The sequence below is a fragment of the Rhinatrema bivittatum genome, chromosome 10 (genome assembly GCF_901001135.1).
Source record: "Rhinatrema bivittatum chromosome 10, aRhiBiv1.1, whole genome shotgun sequence".
Lineage (NCBI taxonomy): Eukaryota > Metazoa > Chordata > Amphibia > Gymnophiona > Rhinatrematidae > Rhinatrema > Rhinatrema bivittatum.
In genome coordinates, this window is record NC_042624.1 from 46722315 (window position 1) to 46748976 (window position 26662).

Below are 26662 nucleotides of genomic sequence, written 5' to 3' on the forward strand. Positions count from 1 at the left end.
GCTCTGTGAAATTACCTAAACTTTCATCTATGCAGTTGGATAGTTTGAATAAGCCAAATTTCTGAGATTCAGTGGGTAATTAAGGAGGCTAAGCTACTGAAAGCCCCAGGGCCAGATGGCCTATCCTCTGAATTCTATAAGTTGTTATCTGATAAAATCTGTCTCCCATTACAAGACATGTTGGGACATTTAATCACTTTGGGAAAATTTCCATTTGCCCCCAACAAAGCTACTATTATAGTGTTGCCAAAAAAAGGGAAGGATCCAATGGTTTCTGGTTCATACTGACCGATTTCATTGTTGGATTTTGATGTTAAATTGTTAGCAAAAATTATGGCCAATCGTTTAGCAGTCCTACTTCCCTGACTGATTGGAATGGACCAGGTGGGGTATGTGCAGGGGCACTGTACAACAGTAAATATTAGATGCATTTTGCCCTCTACCACTGGCAGGGGGAAGGGTAGCTCCTCCATATTGTTGAGCTTTGAATCTGAAAAAGCATTTGATTGGTTGGAGTGGGATTTCATGTTTGAAAGTCTTAAGAATTTTGGAATAGAGGGCTTTTTTCTTCAAGCCATACAAATCCTTTACAGTGCTCCCAAAGCTGCAGTATATGTTAATGAGGACATTCATATCAGTAGGGGCACCCGACATGGTTGCCTATTGTCTCCCCTTTTATATGTGCTCTCCCTAGAACCCCTTTTACAATGCATATGAGACAATCTGCAGGTTATGGGGGTTCCAGTGGAGACTGCTATGTCTCCTGTCTTTAAATTGGCCGTGTTTGCTGATGATTTTTTGGCTTATTTATCGGACCCTAAGAGATCCTTGGAGCCCTTATTACAAGAATTTTCTGCATTTGGGCAATTGGCAGGCCACAAACTCAATCTAGATAAATAGGAAACTGTTTGTACAGGATTCAGTTAGGCACATGTGGGGATCGGAGTTTCCTATGACTTGGGCCACACACTCTCCACCGGGGGCCCCTTTAAATTGGTATCCATATTATTTCTCAAGACTTTTTCACTCCATTAGAGGTTTATTATTGACACGGGAAAACTTCCCTCTATCTCTGATTGGCAGGGTTGGACTCTTTCAAATAATTATTCTCCCCAAGTGATTATATACATTTCAAACTGTCCCCTGCTATTTGTTAAAGAAAGACCTTCACCGCATAGAAGTTATTATGCAGAGGTTTCTTTGGAAAGGATCTAAACCCCAATTTGCTTTGGGGAAACTGATGGGCAGGTGGGAACAAAGTAGTCTTGGATTGGTCAATTTAAAATTTTATAACCTAGCCTGTACTTTAGGTACTTAGGGGACTAGATTTAGGAGTCCGAATACTATACATCGTTTGCTACAGAGCACGCTTGCTTGTGCCCTTTTCTTCCCAGTTATATATTACGGGGTACATTTTAAGACATGTGCAAGCGCATACATGTGCGCGCGCTACCCAGTGCACACACATGGACACGCAATTTTATAATTTGCACGTGCAAGTTATAAAATCAGGGGTCGGCACGCGCAAGGGGGTGCACAATTGTGCACCTTGTGCGTGCCGAGCCATGCTGCCTTCCCCGATTCCCTTCCCCCTAGCCTGACTTTCCCACCCCTTCCCCTAACCTTTCCCCCCTAGCCCTACCCCCCCGACCTTTGTCGTCCCTTTTGCGCCTGCCTCCGGGCAGGCACAAGTTGCACGCGCCGGTAGCCTGCCAGCACGCGATCCTCCAACACAGCGGCAATGGCCGCTGTGTGGAAGACTTCTGGCCCTCCCTTTCCCCGCCCCCGGACTGCCCTTTTAGTAAAGCCCCGGGACTTACACGCGTCCTGGAGCTTTAAGCGCCTTTTTAACCCCCCCTACACATGTAGGGCTTTTAAAATCTGGCCCCAAATGTTCCTTTGTCAGTTTACCTCACCGGATCAAACATAGACCTTAAGTTTCTCCATTGGTAATAACATGGAGGTTTTTTCTGGCTGTGCTGCAGATTAAAGGTATGAAATCCCAATTTTTGCCCTTTAGAGGTAACAAGGACTTTTTGCCAGGGGGGTATTCTGGGGTGTTCCTTCAATGGAATGGACAGATCTTGAAAAATATTTCCCAATTTTTTTATGTTGTTGGTCAGGTAAAATATTTCATATGTTGAAAAATGAATTTGAATTAGACCACAAACATTTTTATGCCTATTTACAGTCTAGACATTTTATACAATCCTTGAAGTTGACTGATTGGGGACAGGAGAATAAGAATAATAATAATAAGAAGAAAATGCCATACTGGGTCAGACCAAGGGTCCATCAAGCCCAGCATCCTGTTTCCAACAGTGGCCAATCCAGGCCATAAGAACCTGGCAAGTACCGAAAAACTAAGTCTATTCCATGTTACCATTGCAAGTAATAGCAGTGGCTATTTTCTAAGTCAACTTAATTAATAGCAGGTAATGGACTTCTCCTCAAAGAACCTATCCAATCCTTTTTTAAACACAGCTATAGTAACTGCACTAATCACATCCTCTGGCAACAAATTCCAGAGTTTAATCTCTGCTTGTTATTGGGTAAAGCTAAGCCCAAATCATATGCAGTGCTTTTACAAGCATGGGAACCATAACTGGGGGTGGTGCTATCACAAGCGGAATATATAAGATTATTTGGACATTTTCTTTCCCTCACATGTAATACTTCTTTGAGAGAAGTGCAGTTCAAATTTTTTATGCAATTTTATATTTCACCCAATAGAGCATTTCATATGCGTTTTACTGATACAGATTTATGTAAAAAAAAGTGGTTCTGCCACAGGGACGTTGGGGCATTGTTCTTGGAGTTGCCCGAAGGTTGCCTCCTGTTGGCGCTTTATAGCTAACTATGCTTCTGATACCACAGGCACAGTATTGCCATTTAAGGCTAAAGTGCTGCTCTTCACTTTCACTCAGAATATTGTGCTGCTGATATTAGTTTACTTGTAAAAAGAGTTTCAGATCTTCATGAAGATCATTCCTAATGGCTTCAGGGAATTGAAAATAGAATAGCTGTAGTGGCAAAAAGTGTCCAAGAAATTCATAAAGTGAATACTGCTCTTACACATGACCAGAATCTCATTCATCATAAGATCAAACAGCTGGAAAATTTTACCAGGCACTTAGTATTAAGTGTTAATATACCGATCTGCTTGCAAGTTATAGTTTTTTTTAATGTTTCCTCTCACTCTCCCTTACCTTTATTGTCGACCCCCTTTATGTAGTGGTCCATGGCTATTGAGAGTTAATATGACTTCTTTGTATAATTCACTGATTTTTTTGTATTCTTATTCTCCTGCCTTTTCCTTGTCATGTTTATGGCATTGTAACACATATATATGCAATAAAAAAAAGTTGTGGGTTCATAAAATACTCTTAATTGCAAAAAAATGTACTCTGCAGTGTTGGCTTGCACCACAGTGACTCTTTGGTGGAATCAAGCTCATCAGCTTTGTGTATATGAAAAGTACATTGAAAAGAATGGATAGGCTCAAGAAACACAAGGATTTTTTGTGCATCTGGCACTCATATATTCAAGCTTTACACCCACGAGCTTGCAGTGGGATTTTGAACAATTTCCAACTTCTGGAATATTCAGGTTTTGGAGGAGTTTCTACTGTTTACTGCCATTAATTGGTTTATGGGGTGGGTGGGGAGGAGGGATTTTTAGCTTGTGCTGTTGCTTGCTGTTTGTGCAGGATGCCGTAAAGAGTACATCAGTGTTCCAGTGCTATGTATGTTCTATTTGAAAATCAATAAAAATGAGTTAACCATATATGTTATTGTTGTATAGTTTAGCCTGTGCTGTTGTGCGAGGCTTATGAATATTCTTTTCCTCTACTCTTCTTGTGCAAGATTGTTCTGCGTAGTTACTTATAAGTTGCCTAGACTTTATATTCTAGTAAGGGTGAAGTAAAGACTGCAAAAGCAAAGTGGTAAAAGCAGGCATGTGTATGTGAAGGGATTGCTATTCCTTGATATACACTGCTGCTAATGCAATGAGGGCAGGCAAAGTGTGCAAATTTTATGTTTTACTTATTTTTTTTAACAAATGAGATTTCCTTGACACCAGTATAGCATTTTTGTTAATTTTCTTCAGTTCATCAGAGTTTTTGATGTCAGAAATGAAAGGCTTGTATTATTCTTTCTAATTTTCTTTTCCTTCATTGTTTTCTATCTCTTATGGATTTAGACGACAAAGGTGGTTTGGCACATATTTTAGATAGTGTGGGGACTGAAGTGTGGGCAAGCATTTTTAGCTTCTTGCTCTTAGAAAGAGAGTAGAGATATACCAACATTTTTCAGTCAGGCTGAAAGAGACAGATTTTAACTTGGTAGTTTTCCTGTCTTTTATTATGCAACAACGCATGTAGGAGTATTTCTATATCTCTTCCTTACCTCTCTCTGAATTTTTCTACCCTTCCTTTTTATTCACATGTTACAGAGTGTATTGAGTATTAGTCATGAAAAATCAGGTCTGCTTCCTTTTACTGTAGACAAGTGATTGTTGAGATAAGGAATGGGCTAGATTATAGAGCTATACTGAACTATTGACCTGTAATTTCAGTAACCAATGAATAATCAGACAGTAATCAGTAGCACCTCAGCAGTCTACTTGAACCTTTTGAATTAATCTCAATTTCCCTAGCTGTCAGTGCCACAGGTTGATTACGTCAGCCTGTCAGCAAGTGCTATTGTTTCAAATGATCTATTCAACTGAATTTTATTTCTTTCATGTCTGCGTTTCATTGTGGCACTGATCTAAACACAAATCATACTTACCAATCAAACAAAATCAGTTTGAAAACTGACTTTAGTTATCTTGGACAAAAGAGGACATAAGGGTGATTTTACTTTTAAAAAAATGAGAAATAGCATATTTTAATTTATGTAAATATTATAACACGAAGAACAGAGCACACCAACTAACATGTATTTTGTCTGATATCTAATTTTTCTTGAGACTACAGAATGACTAAACAATTTGCATTCCACTGAGGGCAGAGAACCATTTTACCAAGAAATGGGAATAGCACATAGCTTCTTCACAACATTTATTAGGTGGAAAAGAAGGGAAGGCAACAAAAAAAATTTAAAAATCCCTACCAGAAAATGGTTGGAAAATGTTAAAATGTATTTTCCCATTGATGATACAATCAATGTTCAGGATGAAATATTGAAGATACATGCATTTTATTTCAGCCTACAAATGGCAAATCTATATATGCCATCATATTATTTCAAAAAGACTTCAATGTATTTGGTATGCTTCATGATTCACAATGTATTGTACATATCCTATGTGCTAATGTAGAGGATACTATGATATTATATAAATACAACTATGGCCTGGATTCACCATTCTATCGCAGAATGGTGAATCCATTCTATCGCATTCTATCGCAGAATGGTGAATCCAGCAAAGGGAGGGGCGGGCCTTTGAAACCTGGCAGCCATCGCACCACCGCGGTGATTTCACTACCGACTTTTGCACCCAATAGTGCCACCGTGAAAGGTGGTGCTATTGGACGCAGTACTGGCGACGATAATGTGGCTTACCTTATCGCCGCCAGCAAAGACACCGCCGAGTCTGCCTCCTCGCCGTCCCGACTCCTCCCCTCCCCTCGCTGCCTCGACTCCGCCCCCGCATGCTATCGCACGTGAAAAGGGACTTTTCTGCGTGCAATAACGGCTTATCGCACATGATAAGCATTAGAAAATGACTCCCTATGTTTGATAGTCTTCATGACTAGACTTACAAAAGAAGGTATTAACAAAAAAAGAAGACAGGCCTAAGAGAAGACCCGGGGGGGGGGGGGGGGGGGGGGTTGTGCATGCTTCTTCCCCAGGGCACCTTTCACCCTAAGTCTGGCCCTGGTTGGGTTAGGTCAGGGCAGGCAACACTGCATTTAGTTTGTGTGTTACTTTTCAGGGGGAAAGTATCCATAGAAAGGTAGACGCAAATCGCTGTGGGTAATTTTTTCTTAGGCAATTTTTAAAGGAAAGTGAGTGTATACTTTTCCTTTGAGAAGTTTGAGAAAATTCTTTTTCACTCAGCACACAATTAAGCTCTGGAATTTTTTGCCAGAGGATGTGGTTAGTACAGTTAGTGTATCTGGGTTTACAAAAGGTTTGGATAAGTTCATGGAGGAGAAGTTCATTAACTGTTATTAATTATGTTGACTTGGAGAACAGCCTCTACTATTACCGGCATTAGTAGGATAGGATCCACTTAATGTGTGGGTACTTGCCAGGTACTGGTAACCTGGATTGGCCACTGTTGGAAACAGGATGCTGGGCTTAATGGACCCTCAAGCTGACCCAGTATGGCAACTTCTTACGTTCTTATGTTCTAACTGATGCAAAGTCCATAAAGAAAAGTACATGTGGACTTTGGAATAGTTATGGACACTTGAAAATGAAGCTCTCTGTGGATACTTTTTTTCCCCTTGAAATACAATGAATATAGTTTTAAAAATGCAAAGCTATGCACATTGTTGCCTCCCCAGACCTGAATCTGTCTCTGATCCTGTCTACTTTTCCTGTAGGTAACAGTATGTTTGTTGTTGATCTCTATACATACTTTTATCTATTTACAGGATGGACAGTTTTCAGATAGCGGTAAATGACTTTTGAAAATTGATCTGCCCATGTGCAATTTAACCTGTGGTACCTATAGTCAAGATTTTCAAATTTGCAGATTGCTTTGGTCATACTGAGCAGAGGTGAGTGAAATTGGAGGCTGAGCAATCCTGTGATCACAGGCCCTGACTCCCTGTGGCATCCTAGAGAGCTTAAGGCCAATGTGGTACCAATGAGCATGGGCTGACTCACTGTCTTGTGTTCACAGTGTGGCTGAATCCCTGATTTGTAAAGATTGGCAGGGGAGGAGGGGTATAAGTGATAAAACCAGAGGTCTGTAGGAACATAGAGAGGAATGAGTGAGAATGGAACTGAATATTCACTGGGTGGGAGGGTAGTTTAAATAAATTTAATTGGGAATTTTTCTGCCTTCCGATTTCTGCCAACTTAGACACAGACTTAGCAATTGTTTGTGTGAATCCTGGTCTGAGTTTATTGTGTATTCTTCCTATTTTCCTAATTGAACTTCTTAATAGGGAAAGCAAGTGTGGGCCCTTATTCAGTCTACAATAGCCCTGAAGCATTCTACAGTATTTTATTATGATATGTAAGACCTAATCTACTAAGGCTTTTCTCCCAATCTGAGTTTATGGGGAAAAATACTTAATAAATATTGTCCTATGTGTGTTAAGAAGTATGCATGTGCAAATCAGTGTGTCAATAGCACAATGTAGGGTTTGAAGTCTTAGCTCAAAGGAGATAAATTGGCTCCCTCCTTCCACTGAAGATGCAGAAGATGTCTTCCAGTGTGAGTGGGGTTTTTTGCAGGCCCAGATGTCCTATTAAAATTTGAGAGTGATAGGTACTCTGGAGGCTCATTATGTTTGGGGAGGGATAGAGGGGTTTGAAAGAAGACAGCAGAGGCCTATTGTTATTCTAGGAGATGGGGGAGAGTGGGTTCAAGATGGGGTGATGGAGGCTCATTATTTTTCTGATTAGGAGGGTGCAAAGGAGGCCCATATTTGAGTCTGGGAGGCAGGGGAATTTCATTTTTAGCAAGTTAGCCTATGAAAATCTTAATATGCAAAGAACGGCCTGTGTTACCGTGACCATGCTCTCTTTTACATAGCCATGGTAATGCTGCTGCATTTTGTAAATCATGAATTTCATACATTGGCCATCAAAGTTTGACGTAGTGACATTTTAACTTATGATTATTCATTCAATTCATTAATTTTATTATGTAGACCCCTAAAATAAAACTTTCCAAATAATTTTAAATGAAATAAAAGATGAAAGATTTTGTTAGATTTACAACTTTGGAACTCATGGTGCTATAAGAACAACTGAAAATTATCTCTGCAGTTCATTATTTGGATTGCCTATCATCTGAGGTTTTTCTTAGAGATACTTGAAGGATTAATGCAAGGTGTAAGGGAATCAGTGCACACATTCAAAAATCTTTTCAAAAGATTGAAAAGCTGTCCTTGGCAGTCCCAACTGAATGATTTTCCTCTGCAAGAAAGTCAGATTCTTTATATTGGAAAACGAATTTATCTGGGGAACCCTTGATCTCTAAGCAATCAGACCATTTCCTGACTCATTTGCCACTTTCCTGGGTGAAGAGATTGCCTGCTGAGGCAATCTGCCTAAGTGTTTACTTTTCCCAGGAGCAGTATGGTTTGGACAGGTGTTCTGTGATCAGATTTGCCCAAGAAAAAGAGAAATCTTCCTCTTTGCAAAGAAATAGCTTCACATACATTTATGCACTGCCAGTGGTATCTTACAACAATCCGTGGTTGGTGTGGATGAAAAAAAAAACACTTTTTAATGAAAATGATACAACAATTGGCAGTAAAAGATTAAACATTATGCTTCATAGCAATCATTATCAAGCCTTTTCTTGAAGTTTTGTGATTTTCTGACTGAGTGTATTTTACATTATTTTCTTTCAGTAGCAACAATATTATCACGTACTTAATACTAAAGTCATTGTTTCTAGAGCTGGGTTTTCATGAGTAATGTTATGCACTTTACCTGTGACTACAACTGTACGTTTCTAGAATGCCCGTTTCATCTATAAATGATGTGATTTTTTTTACCTTGGTGTTGTAAACTTGCAGCTCAGACAACATGAGACATGGCTTAGGAAGAGGATGACCTTGAAATAGTTCCTTTGGGATAGCTTTTACTAATGGACACCTAATTTACAAGGAGATAAAGGAAAACTGAACACTGTTGCTAAGCAACATTAATGTTAGTGGAAAGGAACATACAAAGAAAATATTTTATCAAGCTATTCATGCAAGTAAAACAGGTGTAAATTATTTAAACTGCTAGTACCTTAATTAAAAATATTCCCTTTTCCTTACTTAAGGGATCCATTAGCCAAGCTGTGATACAATAATAATGTGCTGAATCAGCAAGTTACATCAAAATTTACAATGTAAATTTGCTGATTTTGTCCATAGGCCATGACTAATTATCACAAAAATGTATAAATAGGAAATGAATTGCAAAACATGCAAATGACCTCACTATATATTAGCATGAACAAAAAATATCATGAACTATTTATTAGAGATGTGAATCGTGTCCTCGATCGTCTTAACGATCGATTTCGGCTGGGAGTGGGAGGGAATCGTATTGTTGCCGTTTGGGTGTTTAAAATATCGTGAAAATCGTTAAAATCGTGAGCCGACCCGCTAAAACCCACCCCCGACCCTTTAAATTAAATCCCCCACCCCAAATGCCTTAATACTTCATCAACTTTGGGAGGGAAGTACTTACTTGCCCTAAACCAATGGCAGGAAAACCGGCACACTAAAACCCCCTAAAATCCACCCCCGACCCTTTAAATTAAATCCCCCACCCTCCCGAACCCCCCCCCCCCCAAATGCCTTAAATTACCTGGGGGTCCAGCGGCGGTCCGGAACGGGCTCCTGCAATTGAATTGTGTTGTCTTCAGCCGGCGCCATTTTGCAAAATGGCGGCCGCAAAATGGCGGCGGCCATAGACCAACACGATTCGACTGCAGGAGGTCGTTCTGGACCCCCGCTGGACTTTTGGCAAGTCTTGTGGGGGTCAGGAGGCCCCCCCAAGCTGGCCAAAAGTCCCTGGGGGTCCAGCGGGGGTCCGGGAGCGATCTGCCGCGAATCGTTTTCCGTACAGAAAATGGCGCCGGCAGGAGATCGACTGCAGGAGGTCGTTCAGTGGGGGTTCCGGACTGCCGCTGAACGACCTCCTGCAGTCGATCTCCTGCCGGCGCCATTTTCAGTACGGAAAACGATTTGCGGCAGGAGATCGCTCCCGGACCCCTGCTGGACCCCCAGGGACTTTTGGCCAGCTTGGGGGGGCCTCCTGACCCCCACAAGACTTGCCAAAAGTCCAGCGGGGGTCCGGAACGACCTCCTGCAGTCGAATCGTGTTGGTCTATGGCCGCCGCCATTTTGCGGCCGCCATTTTGCAAAATGGCGCCGGCTGAAGACAACACAATTCAATTGCAGGAGCCCGTTCCGGACCGCCACTGGACCCCCAGGTAATTTAAGGCATTTGGGGGGGGGTTCGGGAGGGTGGGGGATTTAATTTAAAGGTCGGGGGTGGGTTTTAGGGGGTTTTAGTGTGCCGGTTTTCCTGCCATTGGTTTAGGGCAAGTAAGTAAGTTCCTGCCCTCCCCCTTCCCCCGATTTACGATTTTTTAACGATAAATCAGGGGAATTGGTATTGTATCGTGGCCCTAACGATTTTTGACGATTTAAAATATATCGGACGATATTTTAAATCGTCAAAAAACGATTCACATCTCTACTATTTATCACAATTCTCCGTAAAATAGATTTCATACTAAGAACTTAGCTTCACCTCCAGAGGTGTAGTGATCTGTTTTGGGGGAAAATGTGTGCATTTCCATGAAATTTCTTGCCTTAATGCTAAAACATCACAATCATTTCTACACCTTTGAAAACCAATACAAATGTGTGGTTTTGTATTAGAGCACAGGCAGTGAAGATTAATTCAAAGATTAATTCCGGAACTTTGAGCGTGTACCTCAAAGAATCATTAACTGAATGGGATAAGCTAGGAGAGGTAGAAGAAGAGTGGGCAAAACTAAAAGGAGACCCACCAGACCTCCGTCAAGAACATTGTCTCCAAACTTTCAAGAAAGACTTAAAAACTTGGCTTTTCAGTCAAGCTTTCCCTGAAAACCCAAGTTCTCTCTGACGCTGGTCCTAGAACATGGACCAAGGCCTAATGCCAACAGTTAATGGGCACTCTGATCTCTCTATACAGCCCTCCCAGGATCTATCCAGGTTTCTCCCCCCCATTGTTTTTCTTCCGTAGGCTCTACCCCTTATTCCTTCCTGCCCCCTCCCTCCCTCCTACTCCCTTTTTTTGCCATCCTTTCCCTCCTTCTCTCCCCCCTATCCAAGCTACTTAACCTTACTACTTGTTTTAATTATCCTGTATTAAAGTATTTATATTTATTTTATTCTTATTTTATTTTTTATTAATTCTACGCTGAAGCTGCTTTCAGTTTGTAATTGTTCCTTGTTTCCAAATGTTTGAATGTTATAATATGCTAATGTTCATTGTTTAATGTATCGCCTCCCAGCGAAAGTTCTGTTTCAATGTAAACCGGTGTGATCTGTATTCTTTACAGGAATGTCGGTTATATAAAAAAAAAATTCAAAATAAATATTGTAAGGGCAATAAACCTTTTTGTAAGCAATGTAAATAATGTTGAGTGAAAAAAGTTGCAAAAATGTTTTGTAAAGAAGTGGCTGAATAGGTATGGTAGAAAAGGTTAACATTCAGATAATAAAAGAGATCACAGAAAGTGGAAGACAGACCTCAATCTATTTATTTATTCACATTTATAATCTGCCCCTCCCCATAGGCCCAGGGTGGAAGTACATAACATAAATCATAAAATAAATTCCTCAGTAGTAATTCAAGGACATAGTCCTTTACAGAAGGGGTGGTGGATGTATGGAACAGCCTCCCAGTTGAGCTGTTGGAGACTAGGACGATATCTGTATTCAAGAAAGCCTGGGAGAGAGAAACACTGAAGGAGAGGTAGGGATTGTAGAGCTGAGCAGTTGATGTGAGTGGGCAGACTAGATAGACAATATGGTCTTTTTCTGCCATCACATTTCATTGTTTCTATCTTCCTGAACCTTTAAACTATACACAGGATTAATTTAAAATCTCAGTCTGCTTCCCAGCACAAAAGCAATTATAAATGTAGGGCTCAATATTCAACATCACTTAGCCAGTTAAGTTCAGATTTAGCCAGCTATCTGGTACTGTTTGAATATCCAGACTTAGCTGGCTAATGTTTTATCTGGCTAAAAGGTTATACAGCTAAGAGAGGGGCACAATGGGGGGATTTCAGGGCACAGTCACTTGATCAACTAACTTAGGGGATGATTTGTGTATTGTGTATATTAAGCGATATATGCAATATTTTCCATCTCCCCACCCAGATAAACTCCCCTATTGCAATGACCTTCTTTGCATGCAATTTGCATGCATGTATAATGCAAATACAAGCAAAGAAGGTCATTACTAGTCAATTTGAAGTAAATATGTTATCGCGGCTGATCGAGAAGGTGGTCAGCCGCGATAAAAAAAACAAAAACATTTTGAAATGCTTTAAATGTCCAGCAGGAGGCCCAGGAGCCTATTGTGGGTCCTGAAGTTCCTGCTGCACTTTTAAAATGGCAGAAAAAAAATTATGGCAAACGGGAGATTGAATGGAGGTCAATGCTGACCCCTGTCTTAGCCTGGGGCTGCCAGTTGAGGTGGCCCCACTTTCCCCAAAATATAAACATTTTTAAAAAGACTCATGTGGCGACAGTCCCAGCCCCCTTTTCCCCCATTCCCAAAGCTAAAACAGAAAATGTGTCCCTGGTCCCCCACTACCATCCTCCCACCTCCCCCCACGTGATATACTCAGCCAGATAAGTCAATCTGGATAATTTTAGGGCAGCCAAATAATAGTCCTACACTGATTTATCTAACTAACTAAGCTGGATAAGGATGAATAGCAGCATTTATCTTATTAACCACTAGATGTACTAAGCCAAGATGCCTTTCACAGGAGGGGTCCCACTAAAGCAGGGGGGCATGTTACTATGATAGTGGTGCCCCTCCCCTGAAAAAGCATTGTGGCTATATGCCACACTATTTTGTCTTACAGCCAAACACCACAGGATAAAAGAACGATATAAGCGGCCCTTTAACACAATGGTGACCCCAACCTCATGGACCGCCATTGCTTTAAAGGGCCCCTGGCATGAAAAAAAGTCATGTGCAAACAGGGAGGTAGAGCGAGGATCAGCGCTAACCCCTTTCTCAACCGGGAGCTGCAGTCAAGGTGGCCACAACTCCCCAAAAATGTAAAAAATAAAAAAAGACCTGTGTGGTGATGGCTGCACCCCCTGTCCCCAAAGCTAAAACAGAAAATGTGGCCTTGGCTCCCACTGCCATAGTCCCCACCCCCCAAGTGATGGAGATCCTCCCTAGATACCATAGCCCCTTCCCCCAAGTAATAGTGATGGCCCCCTCAATGTAAAAAAAAAAAAAAAAAAGTACACCCTCTAACTGGCCCAGTGCACCTGGCCCAATTGATGCCATTTTCAAAAATGGATCTGACTTGACCTTGCCCCATGTGGCTTGAATACAATCCCCGGACCTTTAGCCTAGTCACATGACCGGGGTAAGGAAAGGACTGTACTATTTTAGAAAATGGCGCCAACCAAGCCGGGTGTGAGTGAGTGAAACCCACCGCCTCTGTGGGGTGAAGACAGCTGACATGGCTAAGGCTGATGATATAAAAGTGTAGTCAGGATGACCAAGGCAGAAAGCTCTTAGTTGTTGCCCAGAGGCGTGCAATTTAGTACCCTCCTCCCTACCAGGTTTCCCAGAAGGATAGGGGTCCACAACCCACCCAGCAAAATCCCTCATGGTTAAGAGGGGAGGCATGGATGAATGAATAAAGGGGTAAAACATTTTTTTAAAGTAGTAACATTAATGATTTTTATTTAATTTCTAAAAATTAAATATCTGCTAACAATATACTTATTTTTTTTCATTTCCACCTTAATACCCTAAAAATAACCGACTGAAGTATCAAAAAACAATTTCAGATAAATAAAATTCTACTTTTGTCTTACTTCTTTCTTAACCTCAGTTCAATTATCTATCTTCCTCTTTTTCCTAGCAAATGAGTCTTTCTGCAATGTTTTTATTTTTCAGAAGATCCTCTATAACCAGAAGTTTGAATATTGCAACTGTTACTCTATTATAAATACTGCTATTATTATTCTGTTCTTTGTTTTTGCATCTGTCTCTATGATGTGTCTGTGTTCTCTTTCCTATTCCTTGTTCCTTCGTAACCTTTACTCTCCATTGTCTTTCTCCCTTTTTTATTTGTGTTTGTCTCTCTATTTCTCTCTTGTTTGAGTTGCTCACAAACTGGCTAATGCTGCTTCTGTACAATGAGAGGGAGCACTGGTGGGAGTCTTTGATTTGATATTGCCTTCCTTCTTTTTTCTACTACCCCTAATCTTTAATAAATCAATGAAAAAGTTTAACTCCGTTAACCAGTGATCGTCCGCCAGCTAGTCAGTATATACCTTAACAGGATATAACTCCGACATCTAAATGACACTATGAAACTAACTATAAGGAAATAAAAGATAATTAATATTCCCTGTTCTAAGAAAAAGAACAGTGGCTTTTCTCATGCATGCAATCAGGCATCCTTCACTATAATTTGTTTCCTTTGTAACCTGAGAGATTTCTTTTCACTTCAGTTGTTACGAGGCTACTCTGTTTATAGACAAAAGCCCCTTTGGTGCTTTTAATTCTAACTTAGCAACTTAGCTTACCAATAACCTAGACTGTGCTCAAAGGGTAGGTGGGCTCTGTCAATGTTAGTTTTGGTCTATAAGATGGCAACAAGTTCAATCTTTAAAGCAGAGTTGACTGAGGTAATTAGGGCAGTGAGAGTGTTCTTTACCTCATTAATCCTTCACCCACTGTGTGTGGAACTTCTTCTTTCCATTCTCACATTCATTTAATTATATCACTCAGTATCACTGCAGTGAAGCTTTTATTTATTCACTAACTTTCCTATTCTATGCTTTACCGTGTCTAGAATCAAAGCTTTAAATTTGCACAATCACCTATTCCATTCACTTCTTATAATGTTTTCTACTGTTCTTTCTCATTTACTGTGTGTTGTAATGCTTATTTGAGGCTCCTGGGTCCAGCACCAAGACAGTGCTACTGCCCTCATAGAATTTAGACCTCTCACTGACTTAATTCTAAATTGGCATGCTGTTTTATAGTTCTGGGATCACTGCTTGCGATTACATCATAGCAAAAAATATTGCTAAAGGCTAATCAAAAGTTGTGACAATTGCTCATCAAAGGTTCTCTTTTCTATTTCTCATTGATAATAATGATATTAAAGAATTTTTGATGTCCTAACTTTTAATATCTTTATTTTTATACTTGGATTATGTGCTTTAACCTAAGGTAATAATGTTGTGCCTGCATTTTTGCTGGTTGCTAAGGAAGTTGTCATGCAATTGCAGTTATGGCTTTGGACCTGGATGCCATGGTCGTCTTCATTTTCTAGTGATGTTTAGAGGTGGACAGGCACTACCATTATCTTTAAAAACTTTAATTTGGGGGGGGCTATGAGAGGCATATCAGCTGTCCCAACAGTGCCCTTCTGCCAGCAGGAGATTGGAGGACCCTTGAGGAGGAGCTGACCTGCTGAGGCATCATCCCGAGGCTATAAAATCCAAAGCCGTGTGCCATAGGGGCACACCCCTAGGTTAGGTTTTTTTTTTCCAGAAATCCACCTATGGGGAAGAAGAGAAAGGTAAAGCCTGTGGGACCCACAAGTGCATCGGCACCAGTAAAAGGACCTATGGACTTATTATTACAGCTTCCTGAAGTCTCAGATGGGGAACTTCCCAGTCCAGAGACATTAGAAGTTTCTCTAAGTTCTGGAACCAGTTCTCCCCCTCCTCCACCTCAGTCTACTTTACTGGGAGCCATCAAACCTGCTTCTGTTCATAGTGGGGCTAATGATGCCCTTTTTTCAGCCAATACTAATAAGAGTCTGGTTTTGGCTGGATCTCTGAAAGTGGACTTAGATATCTCTAATAAGAACTCAGTTTTCCCAGTGGGAAACCAAGCTTCAGGAATGTCTCCTGTTGACGTATCAGAGATGGGAGGCCTTGATTCTTCTCCACCTATATTGGATAGTGGGGTCTCTGGAAAAAGCCTAACCAAGATTCTGGTACCCATAGCAGTTTCACCCATTCAACAGTTGAGAAAGACTATCATAGGGGAAAATGTGTCTGAGTCTGTTAATATTACCTTAAGAGACATTTGGAAAAGTGTCTCATGAACAGAGTCATCTTTAGCTCACATTATATCTCAGCTTTGTTTTTCTTCCTCTGGGACCTCATCTAAATTGTCTGAATTAGAGAAAAGAATAGATTCTGTTGAATTTCAAATGTCTGCTACAGCTAATACTGTCACTACTTTACAATCCACTGCTGTTGCTAATATCAAAGATAATTTGATACTAGTCATAAACGTGAATTGTTGGAAAATACGATTAGGGCTAGAAATTTAAGATTGTTAAATATTCCTAAAACAAAATTATTAGCACCTAGGGAATTATTTAAGAAGTATGCTCGAGAGGTTTTGCAATTTGCACCTGATAAGGAAGTGATACTTTCTAAATGTTATTTGTCAACTATGATGAAAGATGTTGCTAGCAATGAGGGAGCATTTACACTCTCCCCATTTGAGAGTGTAAATGTCCCTGATTTTCTTCAGAACTCTAACGATAATATATCAACACTATCCACACTTATTATATCTTTTGCTTTGGATGTTGACAAAGATTTGGTCCTTAAACAATACTTTAAGTATAGAAATGAGAAATTCTGTGGTCAGAAAATTCAAATATTCCCAGATTTTGCTAGAGATACCCAGATGAGGAGGAAAACTTTCCTGCTCTACAAACAGGGTGTGTTAGCTCTGGGAGTGTCTTTTTTCCTAAAGTTTCCATCCAAATGCATTATCATATTTCAAGGGAATACATTTATTTTCACTGACCCTGCTCATTTAGATACATTCCTCATAAATAAAGCTACTGATATTAGGAGTTAAGGTCTAGGGTTCTGGTAATACATTTAATTTATTCTGATATGTCCTCTCAGTATTGTCTATTTCCTATTTTCATTGTTGGTACCTTGACTATGTATCCCCCTTCTTGATTATGGACTGGTTTTTTTATATCATATTGTGGTTTTTGCTTTTGAGATTTTTTTTTCCTTTTCTTATATATTTGCATTATGATTCAAAATTTCTTTATTGTTTCATGTAAAAATGATTAAACATTCAATAAAAAAAACCCCTTTAATTTTCACCTCATTGTGAACTCAAAAGTGGTTTTCCTAATGGCAAACATAATCCCCCATTTTCCTCTATGTCACTAAAGGCCAGATTCATTAAAGGCCGGATTTTTAATGGCCTAAAAGGGGCCTGGCCACTTGGGTAACCCCTGTTACGTGCACAAGAGCTGGGCCTTGGCAGAGGGAGGCGGGCGGGGAGGGGCAGTCTGGGGGGGGGGGGGCAGGGCAGGGCTAGAGGTGCCCGGTACAGTGGCCATTTGCAGGAGCAAAAAGTAAGTTAAAAAATGCGGGGGGGCTAGGATAGGGATAGGATAGGGGGCGGGTAGGATAGGGGAAGGGAGGTTAGGGTAGGGAGTAGTGTAATGAGTGGAACGGCATACAACCTTCCCGGAGGTATAGAAAAACAAGCATTAGTAAAAAGAAGAAGAACAGTCTCAGGTTTGAACAGCAGGGGGCGCCTAGGAGCCAAAGGAGAACTACAACTCCCAGGATTCAAGAGCAGCAGAGGGAAGCCAAAGTCCAGAGAGAGGCTGAGGCAGCAGCTGAATCTGAGGGTAGTGAATCCGATTCAGCTGAGTCAATGCTGTAGGAGAAGGAGGGTATGCCAAAGTGTAAAAGAAACTATGAGAAGAGCTGCTCCTCAGACACAGGGGAGGATATGGACTGTGAGCTGCTAACAGAGGACTCTTCTTTCTCCATCATGGAAATTGAGTGAGTGCAGGAGGAGAAAAAGGAGAGTAGAATGTAAATTTATAGAGGGAAGGGTTTTTTTTTTCTGTTATTTGCAAGGCACTAGTAAAAGGGAAGTGATGGATGTTTATTTGGGCTGAGGCAGACCGTTACCTGTGGCACAACTATAGGGGAGAAGGGGTGAGTTGTGCCAGATCCCCAAACAAGACAGTTATAGGCATTGGAAAAGCCTAAAAGCAGACATTTCAATACAGGGGAGTTTGGTTGCATTTTTTTTTCAACCCTGAGAGGGATTATAGTACAGCGCTTGGAAATAGAAACTGACTTGAACTATTATTGAACTGTTTTCTTTCTTATCATTTTTCTTGTTTATTGTGTTCCTGCCTGGGGAGCACTTGGGAGGGGTGATAGCGTGGCAAGCCACTCTGGGGATCTGAGTCCAAAGCTTGAGGACTCACAAGGAACTTTGAAGGTAACCCCCCACTGGTGAAATTAAAGGCTACAGGGACTACAACTTGCTCCAGCTGTCTCAGCCCGGCTATCGGTGACGGATGGTGGCCATAGCGAAAGTGAAGGATATTGATCACTGCAGAGGACCAAGCAGTAGGAGATCGCGACAGTAGGGAAGTTCCCTCCCAGTCCGCTCCTTAATTGGAGCAGTGGGAGGGAACTGGGGAAGACCGACGATGCATTGAAGCATAAATTCACGAAATTATACTCCCCCTTGTGCATGCCAACCGGGATTTTATAACATGCGTGAGCATCAGCGCGCGTATGTTATAAAATCGCATGTCCATATGCATTCTTTTTAAAAAATCTACCCCTTAGGCTTTTCTCTCATTTTGTGTCTATGGGAAAACCCCTTAGTGAACCAAGTTTTAAGAGCCTTAAAAAGGGTCCAAATGTCTTTTCATTGTCATTCAAATTTTTCAAAAAAAAAAAAAAAATTTTTTTTGAGAAATTTTTCTAATAGCTAGGTTAGGGTTGTCAGGTTCCCCTTTGATAGCCACAATCAACATTCTTCAGTTTTACAATGTTTTGGAGGGATTTTTGTTGCACTTGCCAGCTCACCTCCAACACCATGTTCCCTGTACGTACCTGGATCAGTCCAGACAGTGGGTTATGTCCCCAATCCAGCAGATGGAGTCAGCACAAGCTTTGAGGGGGCGTATCCATATATACTACTACCCCCTCTGCAGGAGTTCAGTATCTTCTGACTCCAGCAGATGCGAGTAGGGAAATCAGGCTTCCCCTCCTTTTCCTTTTTCTTCACTTTCTTGCTTGATTATGGCTTGTTGTTGTCTTTTTCTGTGGATCAAGTTTGTATCAAGTTTGTATTACTTTTTTTTTTTTTTTTTTTTTTTTAAACTTAAGGCAGAGTTCTTTCAACTTCTGGGGAGTGGCTTATCTTCCTTGTCTCTTCTCTGCGGCCTTGCTGTTTATTTCTCGTTGCAGCCAGGGGTAAGTTTGTTTTTCCTTTGTAGTTTTTTCCTTCACAGCTCAGCCCCCGGTGCCCGCGAAAGCCGGTGGAGCCGGCCTCTTCGCTCTTTACTCCCTCACCCGCGGCCATTTTACAGCTCCTCATGGGCTGCTGAGCCATTTAGGGAAAGATGTCTGGGGCGGGTCGTGTGGCTGGGAAGGCCCCCCCCGCAGCACCCTCCTCTATTTTCGGACAGCGGGCAGTGCGGGCCGACCGGGCCCCCCCGCAGCGGCGCTTTTGTGCGCGTGCCCCCCCCCCCCGTGGCTTTTTCTTTTCTCCTACAGCGATCCCGATGCCGCGGCCGTCCCGCTGTGCGGCCTGCGGAGACCCGGGGTCCCGGATTTCCCGGGAGGGCATCTGTGCACGATGCCTTCCCGGGGGGGAAGGTACCTCACAGTCCCTGACTGATTTCTCTTTTTTGCCCGGGCGGTGCGGGCCGGCCACTCCACCATTTTTGGCGGGAACGGCGGCCATTTTACATTCTGAGCGCCCTGAGGCGCAGGCCACGAGGGGGAACGGATCCCTGGAGGCCACGAGGGAGAACGGATCCCTGGAGAGGACTCTACCAGCGGGGGTGTTCCCCCGATTTTGGTGCAGGAACCAAGCACCCAGAGCCAGGGAGCAGGAACCACGCCGCCCCCGAAGCGCACCCGAGCAGGCCGGGGTTCTCTCCGGAGTTTATCCTGCTCATGCATACCGCTTATCTGCAGGGGCTGGAAGCACCTGTGGGACCCCCACCTCCTAAGATCCCTCGGATGTCGCCCTCGACGCCGGCCCCCCCCCGACCCTCCGGGAGTGGGGGCCTCCCGCCTTCCTACCCGGGTCCGATCCACGCCTGCGGCAGTGGGGGACGGTGCCAGATCCAGCGGGACATGGACTTGACCTCCCGGACGGGGGACAAGGGGACGGCACGCAGGAGGGGGATGATCCGCGTACCCTACGCCTCTTCCAGAGGGAAGAGCTGGACGACCTCATCCCGCAGATCATCCAAGAATTAGATTTGGACCCGCCACCAGACCCGCCTGCCCCAGTAGCTCCCGCTGTCGTCACTTCTTCAAGGAAGGGAGATCCTGTCCTGGCGGCACTCCGGCCGAGGGCTCGGGCTTTTCCCATTCATGACTCGTTTTTACAACTTCTCACCAGGGAATGGGACACCCTGGAGGCCTCCCTGAAGAGCAGCCGGGCTATGGAAAAGCTGTACCCGCTCCCCGAAGATTTCTGGACCTCATCAAGGTCCCAAAGGTGGACTCCGCAGTGTCGGCGGTCACGAAGAGGACGACTATCCCAGTGACAGGAGGTGCGGCGTTGCGGGACACACAGGATCGTAAGTTGGAAGTTTTCCTTAAGCGGGTTTTCGAGGTCTCACTCCTCACGTCTCAGAACCTGCCGTCCGATGAGGCTGCCCAGGCAGATCGGCTAGAAGCCGCAGTGGCGTATGGGGCGGACGCCTCGTACGACCTTTTTCGGGTCCTCGCAAGATCCATGGTTTCGGTAGTGGCAGCACGACGACTACTGTGGCTACGCAATTGGGCGGCTGATACGTCCTCTAAGTCGAGTCTGGGCTCTCTTCCCTTCAGGGGCAAGTTCCTCTTCGGGGAGGATTTGGACCAGATCATCAAGTCCCTGGGGGAGAACGCTGTTCATCGGCTGCCGGAGGATAGGTTTCGACCATCCAGAGCATTTTCTTCTTCTCGGACCAGAGCGCAACGGCGCTACAGGGGATACAGACAGGCGGGCTCCCGGTCATCTGCCCCCAGGTCTCAGCCCTGGTCGCGCTCCTTTCGCAGGCGTCGGCCAGCACGCACTACTCCCGGAACCGGGAACCCCTATACCAAGTCTTCACAATGATGCCAGTCTCGCCCACTCCCCTGTCCCCAGGATTGGGGACCGACTAACGTATTTCTACGCGGAGTGGGCACGGATCACCTCGGACCAGTGGGTCCTGGATACCATAAAACACGGCTACGCATTGGAATTTGTCCGCCCCCCGCAGGGAAGGTTCATCTTTTCCCCCTGTGGCTCGGACCTCAAGAGAGGAGCGGTGCAGCTGACTCTGGACAGACTCCAGGAGATAGGCGCTATTGCGCCCATGCCCTTCGGAGAGGTGGGCTCGGGCCACTATTCCATCTATTTCGTCGTACCAAAGAAGGATGGTTCCTTCCGGCCTATCCTAGACCTCAAGGAAGTCAACAAATCCCTTCGAGTCGTTCGGTTCCGCATGGAAACGCTCTGGTCAGTGATTGCGGCGGTGCATCGGGGGGAGTTCCTCTCCTCCCTGGACTTAACGGAGGCCTACCTGCACATTCCCATCCGCCCGGACCACCACCGTTTCCTTCGTTTCAAATTCTGGACCAGCATTTTCAGTTCACGGCTCTCCCGTTCGGATTGGCGACGGCGCCGCGCACCTTCACCAAGATCATGGTAGTCGTGGCGGCAGCTCTCCGGAAGGAGGGCATCCTGGTTCATCCTTATCTTGGACGATTGGCTCCTCCGGGCGAAGTCATTCGATCATGGACGCTCAGCGGTGACTCGAGTAGTACGGTTTCTACATTCCCTGGGATGGGTAGTGAACTTCTCCAAGAGCTCCCTCATGCCCTCGCAACGCTTGGGTTTTTTTTGGGGGCGACCTTCGACACCCTACTGGGCAAAGTTTTTCTGCGCCAGGACAAAGCTCAATCCTTGCAGGATCACACACGACGGTTCTCTGCGTTACCAGAGCCCACCTCCTGGGACTACCTGCAACTCCTGGGAGTGATGGGGTCCACCATCGACCTTGTACCTTGGGCTTTCGCGCACATCAGGACCTTACAGTGGGCGCTCCTCTCCCGTTGGAAACCAGTATCGCAGGACTACCAGATGATTCTCCCGCTCCCGCAGAATGCCAGGGACAGTCTGGGCTGGTGGTTGGATCCGCCGAACCTGGCCCGTGGCGTGTCCCTCGATCTGCCAAATTGGGTGGTGGTGACCACCGATGCCAGTCTAGCAGGCTGGGGTGCAGTCTGCGATCGAAGCGCCACTCAGGGGACGTGGTCCACGGTGGAGGCGAAGTGGTCAGTCAACCGTCTGGAAACCAGAGCGGTCCGGCTAGCTCTGCGACATTTCCTCCCGCTTCTTCGGAACCGGGAAGTCAGAATCCTATCGGACAACGCTACCACCGTGGCCTACATCAACCGACAAGGAGGCACGCGCAGCCCGCAGGTCGCGCTCGAGGTGGCGCTGCTGATGCAATGGGCGGAGCGTCATCTCGTCCGGCTAGCGGCCTCGCACATCGCTGGTGTGGACAACGTCCAGGCGGACTTCCTCAGTCGTCAACTGCTGGACTCCGGAGAGTGGTCTCTCTCCGACAAAGCGATGCAACTTCTCGTCCATCGGTGGGGGGCCCCCCACTTGGATCTGATGGCGTCCGCTCTCAACGCCAAGGCTCCACGCTTCTTCAGTCGCCAGAGAGAGCGCGGCGCGGAGGGAGTGGATGCCCTGGTCCTCCCGTGGCCGCCACATCTTCTGCTCTACGCTTTTCCACCATGGCCCCTGGTGGGCAGGATGCTCCGCAGAATAGAAAGCCATCAGGGGACCGTGGTTTTCGTCGCCCCAGAATGGCCCAGGCGACCCTGGTTTGCGGACCTGCTACAGCTGGTGATCGACGGGCCAATCAGGCTGGGGCACCTCCCCCAGCTCCTACATCAGGGCCCGGTATTTTTCGAGCAGGCAGAACTCTTCTGTCTTGCGGCCTAGCTTTTGTGAGGCGCCGCCTCCGGCGTCGGGGCTACCCAGAGGCGGTAGTATCCATGCTATTGCGGGCACGAAAGACATCGACGTCGGCGGCCTATGTTCGAGTCTGGAAGGTGTTCGAGCTGTGGTGTACCAGCCAAGCCACGAGACCCGCTAAGGCTTCTGTACCTCAGATCCTTCAGTTTCTACAGGTGGGGGTGGAAAAAGGGCTCGCCTATAATTCACTACGGGTTCAGGTGGCCGCCCTTGGTTCGCTGTTGAGCGATGGAAGCTCTCTTCTACAGTATCCTGACATTGCTCGTTTTCTCAAGGGTGTCAAACATATGCGTCCTCCGTTACGGGACCCTTGTCCCTCCTGGAGTCTTAACCTTGTGCTTCGCTCCCTGTCGGGACCACTGTTTGAGCCACTGCGCAGTGCAACGATAAAGGATCTCACTCTCAAGACTGTATTTCTTGTGGCCATCTGTTCCGCTCGACGCATCTCGGAGCTGCAGGCTCTGTCGTGTAGAGAGCCTGGAGTTTCGCTTCGCACCGTTCCCTCCTTCCTTCTGAAGGTGGTTTCTGCATTCCATGTGAACCAGACGGTGGAGTTGCCGTCCTTCTCTTCCTCAGAGCCGAAGTCTCTCCGTCTCTTGAATGTCAAGCGCACTCTGCGCCTCTATCGGGAGGCTACAAATGAGTTCCGGACCTCTGACCATCTCTTCGTACTCTGGGCCGGTCCTAAGAAGGGGTCTCAGGCCTCGAAGACTACCATTGCCAGATGGCTGAAGGCCGGCATTGCTGCTTCCTACATTGGGGTGGGTCGGACTCCCCCACCCGGAATCGTAGCGCATTCTACACGTTCTCAGGCGGCTTCCTGGGCGGAGGTTCGCTCGGTATCCTCGCAGGAAATTTGTAGGGCAGCCACCTGGAAATCGTTACACACGTTCTCGAGGCACTATCGTCTGCACCTCGCCTCTTCGGTCTCTGGACACTTTGGCGAGCAGGTTCTCCAAGCAGGCCTCGCAGGACCCCACCCGATTTAGGGAAGCTTGGGTACATCCCACTGTCTGGACTGATCCAGGTACGTACAGGGAAAAGAAAATTATTACTTACCTGCTAATTTTCGTTCCTGTAGTACCATGGATCAGTCCAGACGCCCACCGTGTTTGGGTTCTTGATCCTGCTCAGCTCTGCGCTACTTCTTGCTCGCAGTGTTCTGTGTCTTCACAGTCGTTTCTTTTCGCTGTTTTTCACAGCTCCCTACAAGTTGGTAGGATGTTTGCAGTTACTTGTTGCAGTTACAATTGTTTTCATTATCTGTTTCCACAAACTTGATCCTTCGGGGGTTACTACTCTGGCTTTGATATACTTGATACTGAACTCCTGCAGAGGGGGTAGTAGTATATATGGATACGCCCCCTCAAAGCTTGTGCTGACTCCATCTGCTGGATTGGGGACATAACCCACTGTCTGGACTGATCCATGGTACTACAGGAACGAAAATTAGCAGGTAAGTAATAATTTTCTTTTGTCCGGCCTTCACGGTCCTGCCGCCGCTGCGGTCAAGTCTCTGTGCTACCTCTCCTTCACGTGGCTGTGGGACATCGTTGACAGTCTTCACAGCCTTGAGCACTGCTTCCCCCGACTCTGCCACTGCCATCATATGGCAGAGGAATGCTGCTGCTGCTGCTGTGTTCTTAGTGGTCTGGATGCCGCCGACACTATCTCCTTCATGAGGTCTGGAAATGCTGCTGTCTCGCTCATGCCCCTGTTCATAATTTAAAGGACCCGCAGTGGGAAAAGCTCCATGGCCTTTTCTGATGATGTCATTAATGCAGCCCTATAAAAGGGCTTCTTTGTCAGCCCATCATTGACTTTACATGGAGTCACTTGTTCCAGGAGTTCCTGTTCCAATTTTCACTCCTGGAGTTCCCATTCCAGTCTTCACTTCTTCAAGGTCTTCATGTTCTTCAGTTGAAGCTCCACCATGTTCTTCATTTGTTGTTCCTGGTCTCTCATCGGTTCCTGTCTTCAGCATTCTTAGTCCTATCCAAGTCTTCTGTCTTCCAAATCCTGCGAACACATGGGCTCTGACCAGCCCACAGTGGGCTGTGTAAGTCACATTTCTGCCAAATCCCCCATGTCTTCATATAGTCAAGTCCCTGAGCTTCCTCATGTGCCAGCGTGTGGTCTATGACCAGCCACGGTGACTGTGTAGGGTGTATTGCAGGACAAATCCTGAATCCAAGTTCCCGCAGGTGTACCAACGTCATGGTCTGCAACCAGCCCATGGCGGGCTGTGTAGGGCACCTCATAGCACAAGGACTGCTTCCAAATCCATCTTCATTGGGACAAGTCCTTGGAGCCTATGCTTGTTTTTAAAGTTCCAAGTTCCTGGTCTTGTTCCTAGTTCCAGCCTCATGAAGCTTGTCCAGCCAGTGGATCTCCTTGTTCCTCATTCTAAGTGATGTTCTTCATTCCAAGTCATATTCAAGTCTTCAGTGCCTTCATCTAAGTTCCATGTCATGTCCATGCCTTTTGAGTCACTTTGACTATCCTAATGCACAAATCGTTCTTAAGTGGTAGGTCCAAAATGGCAATTGCGTGGCAGGAGGGCTACCCCAGAAACCAGCATTGCATTGCTGGGTCTCATTCCTGTGCATGCAGGTTCAGCGGATTCTCCAAGTGTTCCAAGTCTCCTAGTGTTCCAAGTATTCTGAGCCACCAAGTGTTCGAGTCTCTAAGTGTTCCAAGTCTGCAAGCCTTGCCTACCTTGTGTCCAAATGCACTTGCCTACCCACAGCGCATATCTCAGAGCTTCGCCCTGGAGTTGTGCCTTGGTCTAAGGGCTCACACTCTCCCCAGTCATCGGGCCTCATGCCCGCCCACAACAGTTTTAACTCCAAAAACATAGGCTGCATCAGGGTAAATACAATCTTTGAAACTAGCTCTAGACCTGGGAAGGTAGGATCAGTTATGTTTAAACATTTTTTATTGGTTTTAAACAAAACAGCATGAACAACAACACTGAGAGGGCATGGTTCTTGGCCTCCCTCAGTGTACAGAACCAATAAATTCAAGTGACAGTGAATTTAGTCCTCTACTTCCCTCCCCCAACCCTCCCCCTTCCCCATCGAGTAATATCAGTGTAAACAAATTATCAAATACATGTTATCATCCATCACTGTCCAAGAGACAAAGGTTTTCCCCATATTATTCATTAACAACAAGACTACGAGCCTCAGGTGAGAGTGATTGTACATAGGACTGCCACACCTTAAGAAACCGCTGCCTGTGTCTAGGAGAGATTCGGGATGCCATACTTTCCATAGTCATCATATTATGCCAGCTATTTCTCCATGCCCAATATGACGGAGCATCAAACACCCTCCAAACTGAGAGGATCACCTTCTTCCCCACCAGGCAGGCCTTATGAAGAAGCATATGGGAGCCAGGATCCCAAATCCTAATCGGGGATATACAACCGAAAAGCATCCACATAGGAGTTACTGGGAATGCTATATCCAAGAAGTCGGCCAGGAAGGCTGCTACTCTCTTCCAGAAATGTTGTATTGGAGCATACATCCAAAATACATGTGATAAGGTCCCCGGGGCAATACCACATTTACTACAAGTCGCTGAGGGCATTATAGTCAGTTGGAACGCCGCCTGTGGAGAGATATATGCTCGACTAAGAAATTTAAATTGAATTTCCCGAAATCCCATATGATTCGAGA